At 41.8% G+C, this 23239-nt stretch overlaps 1 long non-coding RNA gene across 1 annotated transcript in view; it reads left to right on the plus strand.

Moving 5' to 3' along the window:
• The window catches only part of LOC105297595, a 313095-nt gene that overhangs the window by 88913 nt on the left and 200943 nt on the right, over positions 1-23239 (plus strand). The window lies entirely within an intron of this gene.

Below are 23239 nucleotides of genomic sequence, written 5' to 3' on the forward strand. Positions count from 1 at the left end.
CAAAGACAAATTCCTACTCCAGCTGAGAAGGGAGAGGTCCTTTGTGTGGTCAGAAACAATATGATGATCCGAAGTAGAAAGAAATGTAAGTCTGCTTTCACATTTCATGTACATATTCCTTTTTTTTTAAACCTATGACGTTATTAAAATTTTATGAAAAACATTTTAAAACTTAAGAATCGCACCAGGAATTTTTTCGAAATCAATTTAACAAAGCATTCACTGTATGTCCAGCCTAGTGTAAGGAACTCAGACTCAGGAATGAGAAGATGTCATTTCTGCCCTCCTGGAGTTAACAGAAAAGCCAGATGTATCAATGAACTATAATGTGACGGAATAAGTACTATCATCAAATAGCACAAAGTATAGTGGGGACCCACTGAAGAAGAGGCTATCATTCTGTATGAAGAACTAGAATAAAGGAGGGCTTTGTGTGTGTGTTTGAAGAAACTTTGATGATGATGTCAATTTTTATCTAAATGAGAAAGTAAAGGGACATTTTAAAAAATTTTAAATCCAATCTGCAGTCTTCTCTCCCTTCTGTCTAGGTAACTACCCTGCTTTTCTTCAACTCTGTCCCCACCCCCAAGACCTCAGCATTTCCCAGCAGACTTGTCCCATTTATTTTTATATGATGTTTTTGGTTTTGTTTTGGTTTGTATTTATTTTGGAAGTTTTCAAACTTATGTAAAACTAGAAGCTAGTATAACTACCCCCATGTACTCACCACCTAGCTTCAACAGTTGTCAATACCTAGGCACTGGATTACTTTGAGTCAAAATCCCAGACATCATATTATTTCATCTTTAAATATTTCAGGGCATATCTCTAGAAAATTAATATTTTCCCCACCTTAAAAAAACAAAACAAAACCGTGATCATGTGTAACTTGTCGCCAATAAGTCTTAAATAGCATCAGCTATCCAGTCAGTATGCCTATTTCCCTGATTGTCTTACAGAATTTCACAACCAGCTATTTTTAATGATATACTTATTTTTATGCCCAGAAAGAAAAATATGACGTTTTATTATTTAAAGAAAGATAGCTTGAGAAAATACATCAAAGTACAGTGAAGGACAAAGGGTTTTTGTTTTGCTTTGTTGTTTTTGGTACATTATCGTCAGTATCTAGAACAGTGCTTTTCCCATAGTAGATGTTTACTTAGTATTTATTGAGTGAAGGGAGGGAAGGAGAGAGAGAGGAAGTTAGGAAGTTAGGATGAAAACTAGGAAGGAAGGAAGGGAGGGAGGGAAGGAGGGAGGGAGGGAAGGAAGACATGAACCCCTAGCCTCACCACCCACATCGATTTTTTGAATACAGCTTTTTACAAATGCATAATTTAATACTCCTTGTGATCATAATGTGTATACAATTATTTATCCTGCTTTTCGTGGTGACGTAAGCATTTTTCAATGGGTCCATGGGTGATTGACGGCAACCTGTCAATCACCCATGACAGGCTGATGTCAGAGCTGGTGATGAAAGTGGACTCAGAGCAGAGGGAGAAACCTGACAGAACTTTCTGTCTCTGCTTCTTATCAGAGAAGCCTCTGATCTCATCTGGCCAGAGCTCCCTGGAGAGAGACCTTCACCTCACAGGCTGCCCCATAATCATAGTTTTCCAGGCCTCTGAGCAACACAATGTAATACTGGCATTTACACAGCTGGTACTGTGCTAAAGGTCATTTTTAAAATATTTATCGTTTAATTTCCTGAAAGTGTCAACCCCATGTTAGAGGGGGACAGTTTGCTAAGTGGATGAAGAGCTAATAATTCTCAGGCATTTTGGAGGATTCTTCACCTAGCCAGACTGCTGTGATTATAGCCCTGATTTTACTGGAGCCCAAAAGCCTTTAGAATGGGAGTGCTGTGAAGAGGTGATATTTCTAAGGGGAGCCCCAGATCATAGTAAATCAGATTCTGGGCATAGTAATTACTGTGCTAACATTTCAAGTGGAAATACTTCCATTCCATTTAGTCTATTTCTATCTTCAGTTAACCTAATGCATGATGATACAGGAGCTATTTTGATGTTCCAGGAATTGAGTATTCTTGTGGTATATTTTACAGTGCTTATTTACCAAAAATACACGCCACACTTGGACGCATTAAACTTCGGTAGTTGTTGGTAGAAGTGGGCAAGGTAACTTAGAGGTTGTCGACTCAGGGCATAAATTTGACCAAAACAAAAGTCATCAGTTATACTTATTTTCCCCCTTTTTCTTTTAGAAGGTTGGGAAAACTTGGTGTAAAGTGATTATTTCTGGAATGATTTAGTACCTGCTGTACCACAGACAGCACTTTGTGATTATGTGGTATTAATAGTCACTGTTTAATTAATTAATAGTCACTTGGCTGTTTAAAATTTCCTCCTTAAACATGCTTCACAAACTTCCAAAGCAGTTATCCATGTCAAGCTTGATATGGTCGGGTGGTCAAAAGCAAGAAGGATCGACTCAATTCTTGATAGAGATGCAAAACCTCGGGTCCTCATAGCTGAGTTGAGTCTGGATGCTTGGTGAGAGTAGAAGACATCTCCAGGTGATATTTAGAATGGCCTCAAGTTATTTACTGGGATCTGGTTTGAGATTGCTCATTCCACCCCCACCCCAAACCCCACCAGACTTGTGTGCCTCTTCTGTGTATCTTTATCAACAGAGCCATCTCTAAAGACAGGCTGATGTCAGAGCTGGTGATGAAAGTGGACTCAGAGCAGAGGGAGAAATATCCTGAACCAAATTTGCAACATGTGCATCTTTGGGAACACTCAAAAGAGCATGTAGCATTTGAGAGCATATCATTTTTTGAAAACTTCTAGGTAAGAGATTGTAGTCCTCAGCTAAAGCATGTGTTAGTTACTGCCTTGTTTAGTGGGATATTTAAAAGGGGGTGCCCACCACCATGTGGAACCAGTACTTCATCTGCTCTGTCTTCTGGCTTGTTGTGGGGGGCAGGGGAGAGGGAGGGAAGGAAGGTCGTTTGGAAGTATGGGAGAGTAGCATTTTCTTTTTGTCTGTGAAATGAAGATAATACCTGCCCCCAGGAGTGTTCCGATGTCATAGGAGTGTTCCAATGTCATAGAAGAAGTCTCTTCCTGAGATACAGTAAGCATCAAAAAAAAAAGATAGCTCTCATTATATCTGTTTTCTATATATATCGTTAAAAGCATCAGATCATGAAATAAAGGACACACACACACACACAGAGTGAAAAGCATTATTCTATTAGATATAAAAATAAATAAGAATAGTTCTGTAAATTATTTTCTTACCCAATACAAAAACACTTCCATCATTCAGGACTGGCAATAGTGGTGATGGTAATGACCTTGATTCATTTGTGAACACCACTTTACTATTTACAAAGCCCTTTTATACCTATTATCCTACTTGATCCTTCTAATGACCCCACTAAACAGATATTACAGAGATTGGAATTTCTATTTGACAGGGGAGAAAAATAAAGCTCAGAGGGCTTATGTGGCTTAACTCGAGTCAAATAGTGAGTAGAGTCAGACTGGGAGCCTGGGCAGCCCCAGAAGGAGTCTTTCTCTTATATGTGCATTAATATGGTCCTGTGTTGTGGTGGTGGTGGTGGTGGTGATGGTGGTGGTGGTGGTGGTGGTGGTGGTGATGGTGATAACCACCACATATTGCTACTGACTCTGCATCTGGCACTTGAACAACATTTTACATGCATTTGCTCGTGTGGTCCAGACAGTGACCCACGAGGCAGGGACATTTTTCATCTCCCTTTAGAGGATGAATAACTTGAGGGTAAAGAAGTTGTCCCTTGCTTAAGGTTACCCAACTAGTTAGGGGGACCTGAGTTCAGAACTCCAGAGCCCCCTTATAACCACTGCACAACATTCTTTCAGAAAAAAGTTAAATACAGAAGAGAAAATTCTCTTTCCTCTCCTGGATCCATGTCTAGATGTCAGGCAGGTATCAGCTGATTAACACCCACACCTTTCACTTGTCTTGCCCAGATGACACTGACCACCAATGAGACCCAACACCCAGATGGCTCGCAGTACCCCGGCCAGGGTTTCCAAAGCTGTAGATCTAAGGAATGTTAAAGAGGTTCTGCCAGACTTGGGCCCCTCAGGCCCCCTGGAATAGAAAATGCTTTTTTATTTTTGCCCTGCAAGTTTTTGACTCTGGCTGCTAAAAAGATCAGAGCAATTTTCATTTCTCAACTTGGCAAACACTCAATTGTGTAAATTTGTTCTGCTGAGGCCCTGTGATTCGTCATTCCTGTCTCAGATAACTAGGTTTGAGCAGAAGCTCTATATAGCCAGCTAGCCATATGACTTTGGCTAAAGCCCTTAAGTCTGTATTTTCCTTCTCTGTAAAATGGGAGGATACGACGTATGTCTCACTGTCCTCATGTTAATTTTATTTTATACTTTTGTGAAATTTTTTATTACTTTTCTGCATGCTTTATATATTTTTTCATTTTAAATATTTATATTATGTGTTTTAACAGCTTTATTGAGATATAGACATAAAAATTGTCTACATTTAAGGTATACAAATTCATATTTTTATATACCTATACCTTATGAAATGATCACCACAGTCAAGCTAACTAACACATTCATCAACTCAGTGTAGTTACCATTTTGTGAGAGGAGATTTCCTTTAAGATCTATCCTCTTTACAAATTACAAGTGTAATATAGTATTGTTAGCTATCACAACTTCATGTGATTTTTGTGAAATTAAATACAATCATATATATGGGAATTCTTCATAATTCACCAGTACTCTGCACACATGGCATATTATTTTCTTCATGTCAGCTTATCTTTAGGACAAACTTAAACCTTTTGGACTTCTGATTTATTTTGTTTTGTTTTCTTGTTTTTTGCACATTTCACATTGGGAATTATCCTTGAAATGTTAATTTTTCAGCAGCATGCAATCAGAAAACAGACAAATCGATGATCTCGGTTTTGTCCTCCAATGCTACTGTAATTTAGGGCCCTTTTGTACACAGAAACACTTAAGTATTTTGAGGCAGGCTGCCATGTTACCACTAATTCTTTTTCTAAGTTGTCCTTCTTTATCTGCAGTTTCACTTTCTGTGGTTTTGGTTAGCCACGGTCAACCACGTTCCGAAAATATTAGATGGAAAATTTCAGAAATAAATAATTCATAAGTTGTTCTTAGTAGCATGATTAAATCTTGTGCCATCTGCTCCACCCCTCCCATGAGTCTTCACGCTGCAGACGCTCCCCAAGTGCCTCTTAGTCACGTAGTAGCCTCCATCTTGGTTATCAGATTGACTGTTGAGATATCAGGGTGCTCGTGTTCAAGGAACCCTTATTTTATTTAATAATGGCCCCAAAGCCCAAGAAAAATGATTATGGCAATTTGAATATTCCAAAGAGAAGATGTAAAGTGAAAAGGTGAAAGTTCTCAACTTAGTAAGGGATTGTAACATCTTACGTCAACGTAAGAAGGGTGAGTACAGAATAATAAAGTATTTTGAGAGAGAGAGAGAGAGACCACATTCATATAACTTTTACTGAAGTATATTGTTACAATCGTTAGATTTTATTGCGGTTATTGTTAATCTCTTACCGTGCCTAATTTACAAATTAAACTTTATTATAATATGTATGTATAGGAAAAAATAGTACAGCAGGTCCTCAAATAGTGTCGTTTCCTTCAATATTTTCATTCAGAATCACTATAACGTTGATGAGATGTTACAGGAACTTAACTATGTTTTTTGCCTTTTAAATAATTTATTTATTCATTTATTTTATTTTTGATTACCGATGACATACATATTATATTAGTTTCAGGTGTGCAACATAGTAGTAGTTAGACATTTATGAAGTGATCACGATAGATCTAGTACCTGTTTGACACCATACATAGTTATACAAAATTTTTGACTATATTCCCTATGCTGTATTTTACATCCTTGTAACCATTTTTATAACTACCAACTTGTATTTCTTAATCCCTTTCACCTTTTTCACCCATCTCATCAACTCCCGTCCCATCTGGCAGCCATCAATTTGTTCTCTGTATCTAGGAGTCTGTTATTTATATCAATTAGCCCACTGGTTTCCTTATAACCTCATTTAGCTTAAAATTGCAGAACCTGTATCACGTGAAGACTTACTGTATGTGTAGGGTTCAGTAGTATCCGTGGTTTCAGGCATCCACTGAGGGTCATAGAATATATCCCCCACAGATAAGGAGGTGCTACTGTATCATACCACCAACTCTGACACAGCTGGGCTTTCATTCCTTAGCTTTGTATAACTTCGTGTGACTTCACTAAGCCTCAGCATCCTCCCTTGTTAAATGGCATCAAGTTCTTATGAGAATCAGAGTTGAAGTTACATGAACGTGCTAGAGAATGCCATTCACTAAATGTTCATTTCTCTCACCTACCCTCAAGATTCTCTGGAATTCATTTATTAGGACACTGGGTACAGTTTGTCAACCAGCTCTGCTTTCTCTGATTATCTCTATCTCCTGGATACAGCATCTGCTAAAATAATGTTGATAACACAAAGATGCTATTCAATGTGAGCTTCCTTTGTGCCAGACAAGGTGTAAAGTACTTTTATGTAACTTTTTTTTTTCTACTTAATTCTCAGTTTGGGAAATAGTTATTATAAACCTATTTTGTGAGTGGAAAAACCAAGGTCACAGGAAAAACTAACAGGTGTTGGATTTAGCCTCTGCAAACAAAAAGTGGTGAATCTACATTGTGTTTCAGAAGTAGGCAAACTTTTTCTGTGAAGGCCCAAGATGATAAATATTTTAGGTTTTACAGGTCACGCAGTTTCTGTCACAACCATTCATTTCCCCCTTGTAGAGGAAAGCGGCTCTAAATGAAGGGTAAACAAATGGGTGCAGCTGTGTGCCAATAAAACTTTATTCACACAAACCAGCTAGCTGGATCTGCCAGAGATTTCCAACCTCTGCTATAGACCACTGCACTCCACTGTCTTCTCCTTTTTTCCTCTTTTTTGTCTTATCACCTATAAGCTATTTTTACAGTGTTTTTGGTTTACCTAATTGATTATAAGTATTATTCATATACCAGGCAGCATGTCAGGCTCATTTATAAACCATAATGCATTAGAGATTATCACAGCTCCAAGATGGCATGTTTGTGAAGTGACAGGTGAGGCTTAGGAAGTCTAAGCAATTCATAGAGTCTGGTACGTCAGGTTCAAGGCAAAGACTACTTTTCCCCCAATAACTACATTAAAAGTCAGTCCAGAACAAGATTGCTTAGGTCAGGAAACCTTCCTGGGCTTGATCATAAAAATGAAGACAATCCCTCTCTACAAATCATCAACTAGAAGCCCTCCTTGTACAGACTTGTTTATCAGATAGACTTGAAGAGAAGGGAATCCCCCCTCCACCCCCAAAAAAACAAATGTAAAGGAAACTAAACTAAACCAAAATAGAAGGTCATAGACTATCAGAGATCTGGTCCAGGGAGGGAGATGTGTGGTGTTCACGTAGCTTTCTCCCACACACAGCAGGCATTGCTCCTTCGTGCCCTCATACCAGCTCATGTTTGCTTTCCATTCCCATAAAGTGGAAGTATTTAGGACCCAAATTGCTCCATGGTCTTTAGCCTTCACTAACCCCCTAACTCAGAGACAGGTTTATCCAGATATTTAGAAGCTGATCTTGTTCAGACACTGCCAGCCTGGCCAGAGGGGTACCCATGTTTCTGAACTATTCCTGCCTCTGTCTGGTCTACCTCTGTTTCCCTCACATTGTCTTTTCCTTTTCTGCTTCTGTAGAAAGAACTCGGCCCTGGTGCATGGTAAATGCTCAAAAACCTTAATTTGCTGTGTCTGTTTCTATGTCTCTATCTCCTGTTGTCTGCCTAATTCTCACTCCCTCCCTTCATTCTTTCTCTCCCATTCTTCCCCTAGGAATAAACTCACAGAGGCCAGACTGTGAAGCTACCATGGGACTATCCAGATGGCCAGCAGAGAGAGCAAGGGTCAGATTTTTCTCTGCTTGCTTCTCTGACTTGTCCAGGCTTCTCTGACTAGAACACTGCACTCCTAATCTTCATGAGGGGTGTGCACATCCTTCTGTCAGCAACTTGCACAAATCAATTAGCTGCAAGCGGTCACGCTTGGTGGCTCTCTCTGTTCCCACAGATGTCACCCAGGCAGCAGTATGAGGTGCCCATTTGGAGAAAGGCTGATTGGGTGGGGGTTGGGCATGGTTTGGGCAGAGTAGACAGGAGGTAGAAGGGCGCTTTTGGTTCTGTGGGAGGCTGCTCTCTGGCCCTAGAGAGTTGTAGTATTACCTCTTGTGCATGTGACTGGTGATGGTGTTTGTGTTGGGCATTCAGCTAAAACCAAATGTGTGCTGGCAGTCAGGGTTACCCTCACCGTATGCCTTTCTTTTCTACCTTTCAGTGCTCTCTGCTCCTTCAAGCACTGCTCTCTCTAGCATCCTACTTCATCCCGACAGCAGCAGGGCTGGGAAAGAGGGTGAGAAATTGACATATCTGAGAGATATTCAGGAGCCAGTCTCTGGAATTCAGCAACAGCTTAATTATTTCCTATTAGGCATGTGCTAAAGGAAACATATTTTTCCTGGAACTTTTATACATGTTATTTTATTTTTTGAAATAGGTATTATTATCTTGATTTTACATATTGGAAAACTAAATGAAGGTTTAGTTTGGATTTGAGGACAAAAGAGGAACTGAAAGTTCCATCCAATATGACTCCCGGGTTTCACTTTGTTCCCATGGTATCAGCACAGAGTTGTCACCTCCTTCGCTCCAATCAAGGCTTGTGGAAGCAGGAGAAGCAGGTTTGGGGTGAGGGAGGTGATTTGTCTAGATGTTTATTCAACAGATATTTATTGAGCACTTTCTATATGCCTGGTACTGTCCAAGCTATTGAGAAACAAACAAATCAGACAAAAATCCCTGTCCTCAAGGAGCTTGCATTCTAGTAAGGGAAGACAGATAATAAACAAAATAAATGAATAAATTATGTCATCCATGAGAAGGTGATAAATTATAGGGAGAAAAAGCAGGGAATATGGATTATTGTGATGGGGATGAGATGGAAGCTGCAAAATAAAATAGGGTGAGATTTGAACCCAGACCTAAAGGAGGGCAGAAAGCAAGTCTTGTGAATCCCTGCAGAAAGAACTTTCCAGGCAGAGAGAATAATACGTGTCAGGGCCCTGAGGTGGGCCCATGCCTAGTGCATGGGAGGAAAATTGAGTTGAGTGTGACTAATGAAAGGAAGCAAGATGGTGAATATTAACAAAGAAATAGGATCCTAGATGTAAGATGTAAATCATGTAAACTCTTGTAGGCCAATGTAAAGATTTAGCTTTTCTACTCAGAATGAATTCGGGACAATTGGAGGATTCTGAGCAGAGAAATGCCATGATTTATAAATGTTTTAAGAGGATCACTCCGGCTACTGAGTTGAAAGTGTACCAAAGGGGTGTGATGGCCAGGGGCAAGGGCAGAAACAGAAGTTAGAAAGTTGTTACAGTATATCAAGGCATGGAGTAATGTGTTAGTAGTGGAGGTGCCTGGGAGATAAAGACATGCACAGGTCATCCCTAGCAGTCGTCAACCTGAAGTCAGCATCTAATTCATGATTGTTGATTAAAGAGAGGAAAATCAGGAGACTGGAGAGCATTTTGTTAGTGGGTGCTGGAGAAGCAGCCTCATTCGGGAGGGCCGGGGGGAGACATGTGCTTTGCAATGGGAGGCACAGTTATATGTGAACTTGTATTATACTCTTCACTGGCCTGGAAGCACCCTGAGGACAGGGACTACATCTGTTTTATCTCTTTAGCCCCAGTACCGAGCCCAGAGCCCAGGACACAGTGATAGTGGGCAGTGTCATTGGATGGTACATAGGAGCTTAATCTCTATGCAGACTGAGTTTACCTCATTCCTGGGTCTGGCTTCCTGGATCCAGATGTGAGACTTGGCATTTGTCACAGGTTGGGATGAACAGATTATAAATCACCTCCTGGCCCACCATCTATGTATTGTGTGAATCTGGGCCATGTTTCCATATCTATAAAATGGGGTTCAGTCGTACCTTCAACAATATCAATATCTCAGAGAAAGCTATCCTAGGACTTAAAACAATTCCCCCAACTCTCTCTCCTCTTCTCTAGCTCTATTTTTTCCATGCTACTTGCCAGTATCTGAAAACATGTTATTATTTACTTATATATTACCTTTCCCCCAACTAGAGCATAAACCCCATGAAGGCAGAGTTTTGGTGTGTTTTTTCACTGCTAAAACCCTTATATCTGGAATAATATCTGGCACATGGAAGATGCTAAACTCTGTTTTTATGAATGAATGAATGAATGAATGAATGAATGGTTGTGGATACTCAGTTCAACAGTTTTATGAAAACATGCTTTGCAAACCATAAAGGACAAAGCCAATAAAGGTGTTCAGCTATTATAATAAATGTGCTTCACACTCTAGCACAGCTTTGACTCCTTCCATAGCATTTTTCAAGGCAAATATGGGTGAGAATTTTTTTCTTCTATTTGGATTTTCTTCAAAGAAAAGAATGCCAAAAGCCTAATTTAAAAGAATTTCCAGGTGCAGAATTCAGTGATGGACCCTCATCTCCTAGCAACCTCGCATAGAAGCCACTCACCACGTGAGGGAGGTGACAATTTCATGTGGGTGTGCTACGTTAGGATGAGCAAAATGCTGAGATGGTTGGTGAGGGGAGAGGACTAGACTTCTCCTGGTGACGGAGGGGAAAAAATCTGGTACAGGAGTAAGAGACCCCAGTGTAGATTCTCTTTCACTACGTGATCCTGGGCAAGCCATTCCCCTCTGAGCCTCATCTCCACGCAACAAGAGGCTGACAAGATCCCTTCCAATTCTATCATCCTGAGACTTATATTTCCAATTGGGCACATGGAGGAAAATAACTACCCCAGGAAAATAGCAAGTTCCTGGGCTAAATATTTCATCTGATTATTTCATCTATCCTCAGTTCAACTCTGTAAGATAGAATTGTAATTGTCCCCATTTTTCAGGTGAGGAAACTGAGGCATATAGAAGATAAGTAACTAGGGTACTGTATTAGTCAGCTTGAGCTGCCCTAATAAAATAACATGTAGATGGCTTAAACAACAGAAATGAATTTTTCACAGTTCTGGAGGCTGGGAAGTCCAAGATCAAGGTGCCAGCCAACATGGTTTCTTGTGAGGACTCTCTTCCTTGCTTACAGATGGCCACCTCATTGCTCTGTCCTCATATGGCATTTCCTCTATGCATGTGGATAGAGAAAGATATCTCTTTCTGTTTCTCTTCTTATAAGACCTCTAATCCTATCTTGAGGGCCTCACCCTCATTTCTTAATCTAAGCCTAATGACCTCCCAAAGCCTTCATCTTCAAATATGGGACCTGTGCAGTACTGGAGGCCTCTACAAAGGCAGGTGGTTTGGTGGGAAAGGTAGAAAAAAGAAGGATGAGAAAAAACAGATGAGAACAACCATGAAATCAGGATTTAGGGCCTAAGAAAAAGCGGGGATCACAGAGATCTTTTACTATTGTTCAGTTGGCATCGTATGGCCACATGGTTGCAAAACACTTTCAGGTGCTTTGTTTTATGAGCTCTTCACTCCAGCCCTGAGGAAATCAGAGGAAAATGGTATTATGTCCATTTTATAGATGAGAAAAATATTATTGTCAGCGGTTAAGTGGCTTTCCCAAGAAAGTTACTAAGAGACCAAAAGAGAAGCTGAATTTTTTAAAATCCCAACTCTAGTTTTACTTTGCTTCCCCCTAATGATAGGAGATGACTGACTCTAAGAATTTGGCTTTGGGACTAGAGATTGGTAGCTGCTTTTGCAGAGGTGGCAATAATGGTCCGCAGCAGCTCCAATCTCCACCTCCCACTCCATATACACACACTATTGCTATCACTGAGGCTGCTGCTGCCACAGCTATAATTGAGTGCCTACAGTGTACCAAACATCACACTAAGCACTTGCCATCTGTCTGCATTAATTTGGAAACAACCATAGAGGTAAGTATGGTTATCCTCCTTTTATAAGTGAGGTAACCTAGATGGAAAGGCAAAGAGACTTAGCCAGAGTTTGAGGGCAATGCTTCATCAAAGCGGCATGTCTCAGACCCTTACCTACCTGAATCAACAAATGGTGTTTGTTTTCATCATGCTTTCCTCCCAATCGTCACTATTGGGAGGAAGGTAAAATGCTCTCTGGGGGATTACAGATACTTACATAATGGAATTAGCCAGAATGGCCTGTGACGTTTTTATTTGGGAATGTATCCTCTTGGCTTCTCATATCTTTCTGATTGAAACTAGGTAGTCAGTACATTTTGGAGAGGAATCTCTTTTTCTGTCAACTCTATGGAGTTGTTATAATTAAACCTTTTATTTTAATAGGGAAAGACCTAAGAGTCTATATTTCAGTAAGTTCCTAGGTATTCTGATGTTGCTGGTTTGTGAATAACTTGAATAGTAAGGGTTTCATCTCTATGGTCCTTCCAGCTCAACAAGTCCATTCGGAAGTCCTAAATTGATCTCATTAAAATTCAGTCATACCTATGCATGGTGTGGTCCAAAGATCTGGCTGCCTGATTGGAATTATTGATGAGGTATAATAACACATATAATGTTTTAAGCACCTACTATGTGCAAGCAACTTACCAATAACATATGATTACTTTCGTGTTAGATTTGTCATTTTACAGATGAGGAAACTAAAGTTCAGAGAGATAAGTGCATCTTGACTCATATTGTTAATAAGTGAAAAAATTAGAATTTGAAGCCTAGTCTTCTCTACTTTGAAGTATGTGCTCTTTCCATAGATCCAAATTATGAATATAAAACTACCCAATAATTTAGAGATCAAGACTTATTACACTGGGCCATTATTTCACTTGTTATTATAGAGACACATAGGAGAAATGTGTCTTGCAAATTGTGAGGACCTTTGTTGATGTTAATTCTTGTCATTAATAATCAAATAACAGTTATATGAAATATAATGATACTAATAACAAAAAAAAGGAAAATGGGTAAGCATGCAAATCAGTTTTTAAGCAAAGCATAACATTTATAATAATGCCGTGTAAATACAAGAGTAGGAAAACCCAAGAACAATGAATATCCATTGAGAAAAAAGCCCATGGCATTAGAGAAGAATGAAACTGAGAAAAAAACACCCATGTTACTTGGCTTTGCTCCCTCCCCTTTGGGTTCAGAAAATAGAATTGAGACAACACCAAAGGGGGTAGGTAAAGAGTTTGAACAATGAATACACATTATCAGCATCAGCTGGGTATCTTGTTAACATTAACCTGATGCATTGCAAGTGAGCTGCAGTTAGAACAGTAATTACAGTAAATAGAATCCATTTGGAATCTTCAAGCAAATATGAGCAGGGAAGAAAGATGGGTTGAAAAAAATCCATTACCCTTTGGAAGTTATGGAAGCTTTGGATGGCAGTGATTTCAACTGTGAATTGCATCCGACTAAGAAGCAGCAAGTTGAAAGAATCTATCTCAGCTCTCAAGTGTGTTTAGATGGTAAATAAAATGAATTACCCAACCATTTCAGCCAAATGCAGTTTCCTGAAATATTTGTCTCGGGAATTTAGGTAGAAAATTTAGGTAGAATTGGGAAGGTAGCTTGTCTCCTCTGCTTCCTGTCCTGGGCTGATGGTTTTTGTCAGAAAAATGAAATATTGCTGTTCTGGAAGGGTCAAAAGGAAGGGCCAAGGTGGAAGGTGGAGAAGGATGCTGAGACTCTCTAAGCAGTCTGCACTTTTGAATGTTGGTCAACAAGAAATTTCATTTTCAAAGGCTTCCATACCAGTCCATTGTGGACAGGCAATTGCAGGCCCCTTCTGTGGGTGTCTAACTGCAGCTATCTCATGCACTCTGTTCCAGATAGCTCCCTAGTTCCAGACAGCTCTGTTAGGGCAGCAGCATGGTTCTGAGACCTTCTCAGAAATCTCTGTCCTTTTCATTCCCTGAGTCTACCCTAAGCCCCTCCCCTTCTGCCAAGTACAAACCCAGGTCAGACTCTCTTATGTAAGTTCCTGACCTCACCTCCCCTGGCCCTTAGGAAAGAGACATTTCTAACTGGGATTCAGGTTCATGCTCTGAGCAACTCCCATTGCTACCCATGTGAGTAATGACTAAAAAACTCAAGGGTACTAAGTCTGTAAATTGGGATACTTAGGTTGTATAAGTGAGTTTAAACATATTCATTCATTCAATAGATATTTACTGTGTCAAGCACTTAGGTCCGAGAACATTTGTAACACATTTCTTCATTGTGGGATCTAGGATGCCCTACTGATGGGAGACAGGCTTAAAATAGGAAGAAAACATTCAATATCAGTAAAGATAAACAGTAATAGCAGGATCTCTGTGAATGCACTGGGCAGTGCCTGGGATGCCCAAGACCTCACATGTATGGTCTATGCCACCTGAGTGGGGTAGGACCTAGCTGATGCCTGAGAAATACTGCTTCTGCCTTTACTCCCAAGGATCCCAGATGGCTAACCTTAGACATCTTCTTGTTGATTGGGTACCAGGACAAGAACTAATTAGCTTTGGTGACAAGTTCATTAGTTTTTCAGAGAACATGGAGAAGGAAGAGTCAAAGAGGAGATGGTAAAAGGAATACTCTGGTCTCGATCCATTTTTTTTCCTTCCAAACTTGGCCACACTATCTCTTCAAACCGTCCACACATTAGCATGGAGTTCTTTTTAAAACGGCAAACCAGAGCCATTTTTATCAAGCATCTGTTGCTACTTTATACATAAGTTAACATGCTACTTTTTTTAATGCTCACCATAACCATATGAAGGAGGAAATATTGCTATCCCCATTTTACAGCTGGGAAATTGAGATCTTGAGCATTAAAGCTCAGGTTCTGGAAAAAGCTAGTCTGGGATCACACCTAGCCCTAACATTTTCCATTTGTGAAACCTCAGGCTAAGTTACTTCATCCCTCTGAGCCCCTGTGTTCTCATTTGTAGAATTGGATGATTTCAAATATCTGCTTAATAAGGTATAATAAGGATAAACTAACTGGAATACGTATAAAGCACCTACTGCAATGCCGGGCACAAAGTAAGTGCTAAGTAAATGCTATTTTGTCTTTCTCCGGGGGCCAATATGAAGTTCCTCATTCCTATCCTGTTCCCAGGCTACTTATTCTAGGGGTCAGCCATAGAGAGGCCTTAGTGATGTGGGAGGGGAGCTGGGAGTGCTGAGGCCTGAGAGTGCTGAGGCCCACACCTCCCCAGTCCCCATCAGGTGCTGGAACATCTCAGAATAGGGCACCAAGCCATTGAGACTCAATGTAACTGGCGTAGGGTATGAGGCCGTTGGAACCCTATCCTCAAACAACTACACAGGCACCCTCCGAAGACTCCGTTCAGGCCGAGGACAGGAAATGAAGTATCCTGTTCAGGTGAAACTGCGAGGCTGGAGGGCATGGGCAGGGGGAAGAGAAGCATATGAACAACACTGAGAATGGCTCGAAGTAATTAGCCAAATTGGAATCCATACGATCGCAGAGTGGCATCCTGGCCCCCTGGTTCCAAAGTCTTGAGCTGAGCTTCTCAGCCTTGCCCTTATTTTGGAATCACCTGGATGCTTTGACAAATACTGATACCTGGGTCCAGCCCTGCAGACTTTGAGTTAATTGCACAGAGCACGGCCTGGGCACTGGAATTTGAAAACTCCACAGGTGACTCTTCTGTGCAGCCAGAGCTAGGGACCACTAAGACTTTCAGCTCCTAGTTATACAACAGACTGTTAGAGACCCTGGAAGCTCCTTATTTCCATATGCCTCTATTGTTCTCCCAGGTACCCACCCCCTCTCTTCCCACCTTTCTACACCCTCTTGGCTACTCAAATTCAGTTCTCAGGACTCACAGGACCCTGTAGATTTTGCCACAAATCCCTGCTCCCACATTCTCAGAGCCTCCCCTCCTGCCTGGGGCCTTTTCTACTCTGTGCTTTTGATAAGCTGGTGGGCACTCCTACAAACCCTCCTCTCTCCATGGTCTAGAAAAGTTGCACCTGATGTGATCCATACCTGGTCCATTTGACAGTCAAAGGGTGATTTCTCTGGAAAACTCTCCCATCATCCCAACCCAAAATGACCTTCATCACATCTGCCTTCTGGTGGCACCTGCTTGGACACCACCCATGGTATTTAGGTCAGACAGCTTGATACATTATATCTGGGATTTCGGCTTCTTCATCTGTGATTGGGGAGTAAGACCACTTGCCCAGTGTACTGCAAACTTTGTCACCAGGCTTGGGGCAAGAGCAGTGTTCACTTGCACCCAGTACTTTTGTATGCATATCCTCATTTAGGCTCACCAGTGTCTCTCTTGGCAATGGTATTATTGTGTTCATGTTATAAGTGAAGAAATCGAGGTTTAGGGGAATACACTAGTTTGTGGAAATTCATCTGGAGGTTTCTTGGCTCTTAAGTCCTGGACTCCCTCCACTTTACCATACCACCCAAAAGGAAAGCTCATAGAAAGTGTATAAGAAAGTGCTTTATGTTATTGTTACACACAGTCTGGCTTGATTAGAAGGATTAGTTTCTGAGTGCAGATTATATCCTTCTTCTATATCCTTCACACAACAGGGTTCATTGAACAAAAAATAGCTCTTGGATAGGATTAGGAAGCCCTAATTCAGATGTTTACTCATTTGCAGTTGTTGGAGCCTCTCTTAAACCAGGCCTGGACAGGCACTGGGGACCCAGAGTTAATTCAGCATCTACCCTATAAATCTACTTTCTGATGGAAGAGACCAACACTTAAACATATGATTACCATACAGTGTGTCCTGGGTTCAAATTCCAGCTGTCATGTATTACCTGTGTGATTTTCTTTCAGCAAGTTGCTTAATCTCTCTGGGTTTAGCTTTCCTCATCTGTAAAATGGGGATAAGAGTAACTTCCAGCAGAGGTGTGATAGATTGAGTGACTTATACATGTGTAGCACTTAAAATTGGCCTGGCACATGGAAAGCACTCAATAAATATTATCTGTAAAGAGCTACAGTGTGAACACAGAGTTCTGGGGGAGCCCCGGCAAGGGATAGGGAACCCTGCTCAGATGTATTTGTTTCCTACCACTGGCTTAAAACAACACAAATATATTCTCTTACAGTTCTGGTGGTCAGGAATCCAAAATTAGACTCACTGGGCTATCAAGGTGTTGGCAGGGCTGGTTCCTTCTGGAGGCTCTGAAAAGAGAATCTGTTTCCTCATCTTTGTCATCTTCTAGATGTCATCTTCTGCCTGCTTTCCTTGGTCTCTGGCCTCTTCCTTATATTGCCGCAGCCTCTTACTTCACATCTACTACTAACTCTGATCTTCCTGCCTCCCTCTTTTAAGAACCCTGTGATTACATTGTACCCTCCTGGGTAACCCAGGATAAAATCCCTACCTCAAGATCCTTAACTTATTCACATCTGCAAAGTTCCTTTTTGCCATGTAAGATAACATAGTTATAGGTTCTAGAGATTAGGACATGGACATTTTAGGGGGGCCATTGTTTAGGCTACCATACCAGATGTTAGAGACTAACCCCTGCTCAGGGGAGGGAGGTTGGGGATGACTTCCTAAGAAGTCATTTCACCTAGCTGACATGCAGGAAAGGACATTCCAGTTAGAGGAAAGTGCTTCAGCAAAGGCATCAGGTGTGGAAGGAAAGCCTGCCATGTTTAGGGAGAAGATGAGAAGCTCATGGTTGATGGAGACACGGGTGTGATGGAAGGAACAATGGATGGGCAGGCCTTTTACATTGTGACCCTAGAGACAAACATATGTGGTATGGCAGCTGCTGCTGGTGTCCTCTATAACGTGACTTCCTGTCCAGGAAATCCTGACATTCCACTCTGGCCCAGTCTAGCCAGCCTCAAGGGTATCATATTCCAGCAGGGTGGTGTGTGTGTCTGGCCATCAGGAACTAGTGGTCCCTGGGGCAGTGTCATTTGTCTCCTTTTCATTGCCTTCCCCAAACTCTAACAGAACAGACCCCCAAACTCTCCCTGAACCCTCCTCCCCAGCTCCAGAGCCACAAAGCAGAGGATCAACTCCAGGGATGGAGGATGAGACCCAGCACCCCTTTATTGGAAGCCATTCTCTTTCTCAATATCCTAGAGAGGTGGACCGGCAAAGTGACATTCCCACAGAAATAATTTTTCAATTTCTTATAATAGGACATAAAAGTCGGCCCAGGGAAATTGATTCCATTCGAAGTTCCCTTTGTGAGACACTTCATCTTCCATTGAGGCCTCTGTATTTCAGCAATTTCTAAAGCCCGAGGAAATCTCCTTTAATGTTTTTTTGCCACCCTGGCAGAAGGCTTTTGTAGCTCATCTGAATGGCTCTGCTGACCTGTACCTTCCTCAGGTCTGGGGTGGTCCTTGGGGGGTGCCTTGAATCCCACACCCAACTACAGGGAGCAGCTTGCCAGCTTCCCCTCCGTATCACTCTGGCCTTGAATATGAAGGGTAATTTATTCTTGTTCTTTGCTCTTTCTTCCTCATACCTCTTTCTTCTCCACCCTCCTTCCTTTTCTTCTCTTTTTTGATATTGGCTTTCATCCTTTTTTGTTCTTTTCTTGTTTTCATTTCTCTTCTCCCTACCTCCCTGTCCCTATACTCTGTCCCCAGGGTTATGTCACTCAACAACCACATGACCCAGGAGATTACTCGGTCTCCCTGAATCTCAACTTCTTCATCTGTAAAATGGAGATAATAGCATGCGTTTCATGGGGTTGTGAAAAGGATTCCATAGTTATGTGTTTAATAGACCCCAGGGACGGAGGATATGCAGAGCAGAACAGAGCAAAGAGCTAGCCTTGCAGCTTTGCACAGGAGCCCTTGAACTCAGTGCCAGGTAAGGAGGTTGCAGAGCTGCTTCTGAACTTTGTCATAGGATGATACTTTCCAAGGAAATAACACTTTTCAATTGACCAAGACTTTTCTGACCTATGCCATGTTTAATCTCCACAGCGATGCTTTGATGGAGATAGAGCAAGTGCCCTAACCTGGTCTGTAGATAAGGAAATCTAAGGTCAAAGAATGTGAGTGATTTGTCCCGTGTTATCCAACTGGGGAGTAGACACTTACATCATATGCCCACTGAGCCTGGGTGCTTTTCTCTGCTGGACCATGGAATGGGATGGCAAGGATGGCCCCATCCAACTCTTTCTTGCTCAGCCTTCTGCCTCTCTCATGATCGTGGAGTTGGAGTCTGGGGAAAACCAGGCTATCCTGGATTTTCCCAGTACTTTGAGCCCCAGTTGTGCTAATGTGCTGTGTGTGAGATTATTTGAGAAGGGTTATAAGCCAGGGTCTATCATCTCTCACTTCAAGGATCAGCCTGGGGCCTATGGCCCCAAAGTAAACTGAATACATCAGCAGAGTAAACCTGACTTTCCTGTCAGCCTAGAATCAATAGCCCATTTGAATGCTCTGAACAGTCAGATGTTACTCTCAGTTGGGTGGTATTATTCTCCTCCTAGATTTGAGGAAACTGTGGCTCAGCTAAAGCTACTTGTTCATGATTCAGCTGGGATGAGAACCCAGGACTGACCAAAGACTTTAGACCTTCTGATTTCATGGATGTCAAACAATTGGCTCCAGGTCACCTAGCAGATTTGGAATTCATATTCCCCTAGACCCATTCCAGAACATTTTTCATTCCATACTCCATTTAAATGATTGTTTAGACTGCTTGTACAAGACCCTGAGGCCTGGAGTCAGAACCCAGGGGAAAGAAGTTATAGTTAAAGTCATCTTACCTGCCAGGGTGGCCCTATGGTACAAGGGACAACCTCAGTCCTTTCCTCTCTGACATAGCAATTTAGGCAGGGACAGAGGTCACTTTTTGGAGATGCTGTGGCAGGAATTCCTGCATCTGCTTCTGGGTAATCAAGGGCCAGCCCATTCTAAGGATTCGGTGGTCTTCTGCTGCCTTTTACTCCCAGCACTGACCGGGAGTTGAACCTAAGCTTATGGCAGCTGCTTTTCACAAACAATTCCCAAGGGAGAAGGAAGTAAAAATTTTCTCCAGAAGAATTTGGAATCCCAGATGAAGCAGCACTTATTGCTGTCTGTGGGTGAAGATACTCAAACCTCCCTAGTTCTCATTGTGGCCGGAAAGTCCTGGGACTGATTAATTGATTCAGCCATTCATTTGACAATTTAAAGCATCTATTATGCAGCAAACCCTCTTCTGGCTGTGGGGAAACGGTAATAAATAAGATAACACTGTCCCCACCCTCCCAGCACTCACATTCTAGTGGAAGAGACTGATGATAAACAGCTCATCACAATATCTGTCTGTTTAGTACCATTTCTTCTTTCCTCTGAGACTCAGCGGATAGTGACACAGCTTCTTGCAGCATGAAAAGCAGTGAGATCAAGCAGAGAGAAAATCAAGCTCGTGTTCTGATAATCTGGCTGGTCTCGAATCGGGACAGACCCTGATCTATCTATAAGAAGCCAGCCAGTGTCAGTACTTCTCTGTTCTTGGTCGTTCGGGTTCTTGGTCTTCAGAGTGAGGATTACGGTATCTACTTTGTACTATCTTGCTCAAAGTCCTTGATTGTAAGAATGACCTTAACTCAGAGAAAGCATGACTTGTTATAAGGCAGCAGGGATCTTTTGGGGAGTCCAAAGGCAAGAACCTCAATGCAGCAAGGCTCACAGAAACAAAAAATGGGAAGCTGCCAGGTGCTAAGGTATCCTTGTGATCTCTCTCTTGGTGGTCCTATTTTTACTCTCCTTTCCTCTGTTCACATTTTTTGTACGTGTGTGTGTGTTTTTTGTTTTGTCTTGTTTTTTTGCTTTTTCATAGCTTGTAGTCCCACAAGCTTTGATTTGCCAAGGCCCAAACTGGCCATCCCACCCTTCTCAATAACCTGACAATTCTTAGTAACTCCTTTTGGTTTTTCCCCTTTGCTACCTACCCAGTCTCCGTTCCCCAAATCCAATTCCCAGTCTTCAAAGGAGGAGTCGAAGTGGGACAAACTGTGGGTTACTGGACAGCCAACAGTTGGATCCCCCTTGGGATTGGTGCCCACCTCTGATCCAGTCAGCTGTGCCTATAATGGGACATGATCACATGATATAAAACATGTCTGCTGCACGTCACACAGTATAAAGCATGGCTGGCTGTAGATGGTGATAGTGGTCTGCAGTCAACATAAAACATCTGGTACACATCTGCACCTCTCAGGCTGCCCTGACCAATTAAATGAGATTTTTAAAGAAAATGCCCAGCATGTTGATACCCTGTACACAGCAGGGATTTACTGAATGAATGCTGTTTGCAGAGGCCTTTGTTAAATTGTAAGGTGCTGTGCAGATGTGAGGTGTGAGAATCGCCATAGACTACTGACAGAACTTAAACTTTGCAAAGGCTGTCTTGACTGGCTTTAGGCCAATTGCTTTAATCGGGGAATGATTAGCTGGTAACCTCCTTGTTTCTTTAGCTATTGCATTTCCCTGGGGCCTGGGGAGACTGTGCCTTGAATGTGGATTTCAAAAAATGGCTTCATGCTGTGTCCTTGAGTGGGGCTAGGGCTCAGCCTTGGAAATTACAGTTTGTCTTATCCTGCTGGGCACAATTGAGTAAGTGCCACCATGCATACTGGCCAATCCCAGCAGCTGGGGGCCTCCTGGGCATCTGGCCAGCAGGAGTGATAGGCAGCTGGCAGGCTGCTTCTGCCTCCCAATGATTCTAGAGAAAGGGCAGAAGGGTGGAGAGAAACTCAAATATGTTGCATCTCTCTTGGGCCTGGATCTTTACATATGTTAACTTATTTCATCTTCATAGCAATATTATCAAGAAGGCATTATAATTCCCATTTTACAGATGGAAGTAATGGGGCTTAGAGATTAAGTAATTTGCTCAAAATGGTAGAAGCCAAACGAGAACCCAGTCCTGGCTCTCTGGGTTCCACAGTGCATTGCAGTAATAGTTTACAAGCATTCAACCAGCCAATTCTTTCTGAGCACACACTGTGTGCTGAGTATTGCATAGTGTGTTATGCTTTTTAAAGCTCTTTTCCCACTTATCATCCATACCCATGGAATTAAGTATACAGGATGGCTCTTGTAATCCCTACTTGAAAGATCAGAAGCTAGAGGCTCAGGGGAATGTAGAGATTTGCTCGAAACAACATAGCTAGTTAGGCAGAGCAGGGTCTGGAACCAGATCCCATGACTACATTGTGGGCTCTATGGACCAAACCATGCTTACCTCCCATCCCTCAAGTCACTCTTCCATATAGGAGAGAGAAATCTCCAAAGATTAAAAATTGCATTTGTTCATTTCTTATTTAGTTCAGATATTGCTAGTATCATTGCACATATATTAGTCAGACTTTGGTTCAAGTATTGGCCTGCCAATTACTTTTAGTTGTGATCACTCTTGAGTTTCAACGTTTCTCATCCCTAAACCATGATGGAACCTAGCACACTGCTCTGGGAGTTTTGACAGGGAGTCAGTAAAGAGGGCTTCTTGGATGAAGTGGCTCCTGAGACAGCTTCCTCAAAAGGGAGCCAGCAGTCTTCTTCCTGTGAGACTTGATCCCATAATAGTCTAGTGATTTCTACTTACTTTTTGAAAGCTCTGAGATGCCTCTCTCAATTGTCCAGGTAGAATGTATTACTCCAATGCCTGTATTTCTATTAATGAGAGTCAGGGGAGGAGGTGGCAGGCACCTAGAGCTTCCTTCTCTCTGGATGTGGATCTTTCCCAGACTGTGTCCCCTCCAGGCTCCTCCCAGGCCAAGATGCACAAAGTCCAAAAGTGAAAGTCTAAGGTGGAATTAGGTACATCATTCTATGGCCTCAGTGCTTATAGAGACACTGCTATACTTCAGAAGTGATTCTCAGGGTCCTTTGAGAAGCATTCCCAGGTCTTTAATTCTTCAGACTTTGTCTTTCCACCTAAGCTGAATAAGAAATTGATGCAAATGTGCTGATGGCTGGTTTGGTCAGGGTGAGAAAATGCAGCTATTTCTTAGTTTGTGTCTTCTCTGCAATGCTAATTAACCTGGCTTATAGCAAACTAGCTGTTTCCTAGCAACACCAGTGATATAACAGGATGGCATCTATTTTGTATCTTCCCGAAGTGACCTGTTGACTTTGAGAGTGGCAGCCATTGCCTTGAGATCATGT

Source organism: Pteropus vampyrus, unplaced genomic scaffold (assembly GCF_000151845.1).
Source record: "Pteropus vampyrus isolate Shadow unplaced genomic scaffold, Pvam_2.0 Scaffold141, whole genome shotgun sequence".
In the NCBI taxonomy this organism is placed as follows: domain Eukaryota; kingdom Metazoa; phylum Chordata; class Mammalia; order Chiroptera; family Pteropodidae; genus Pteropus; species Pteropus vampyrus.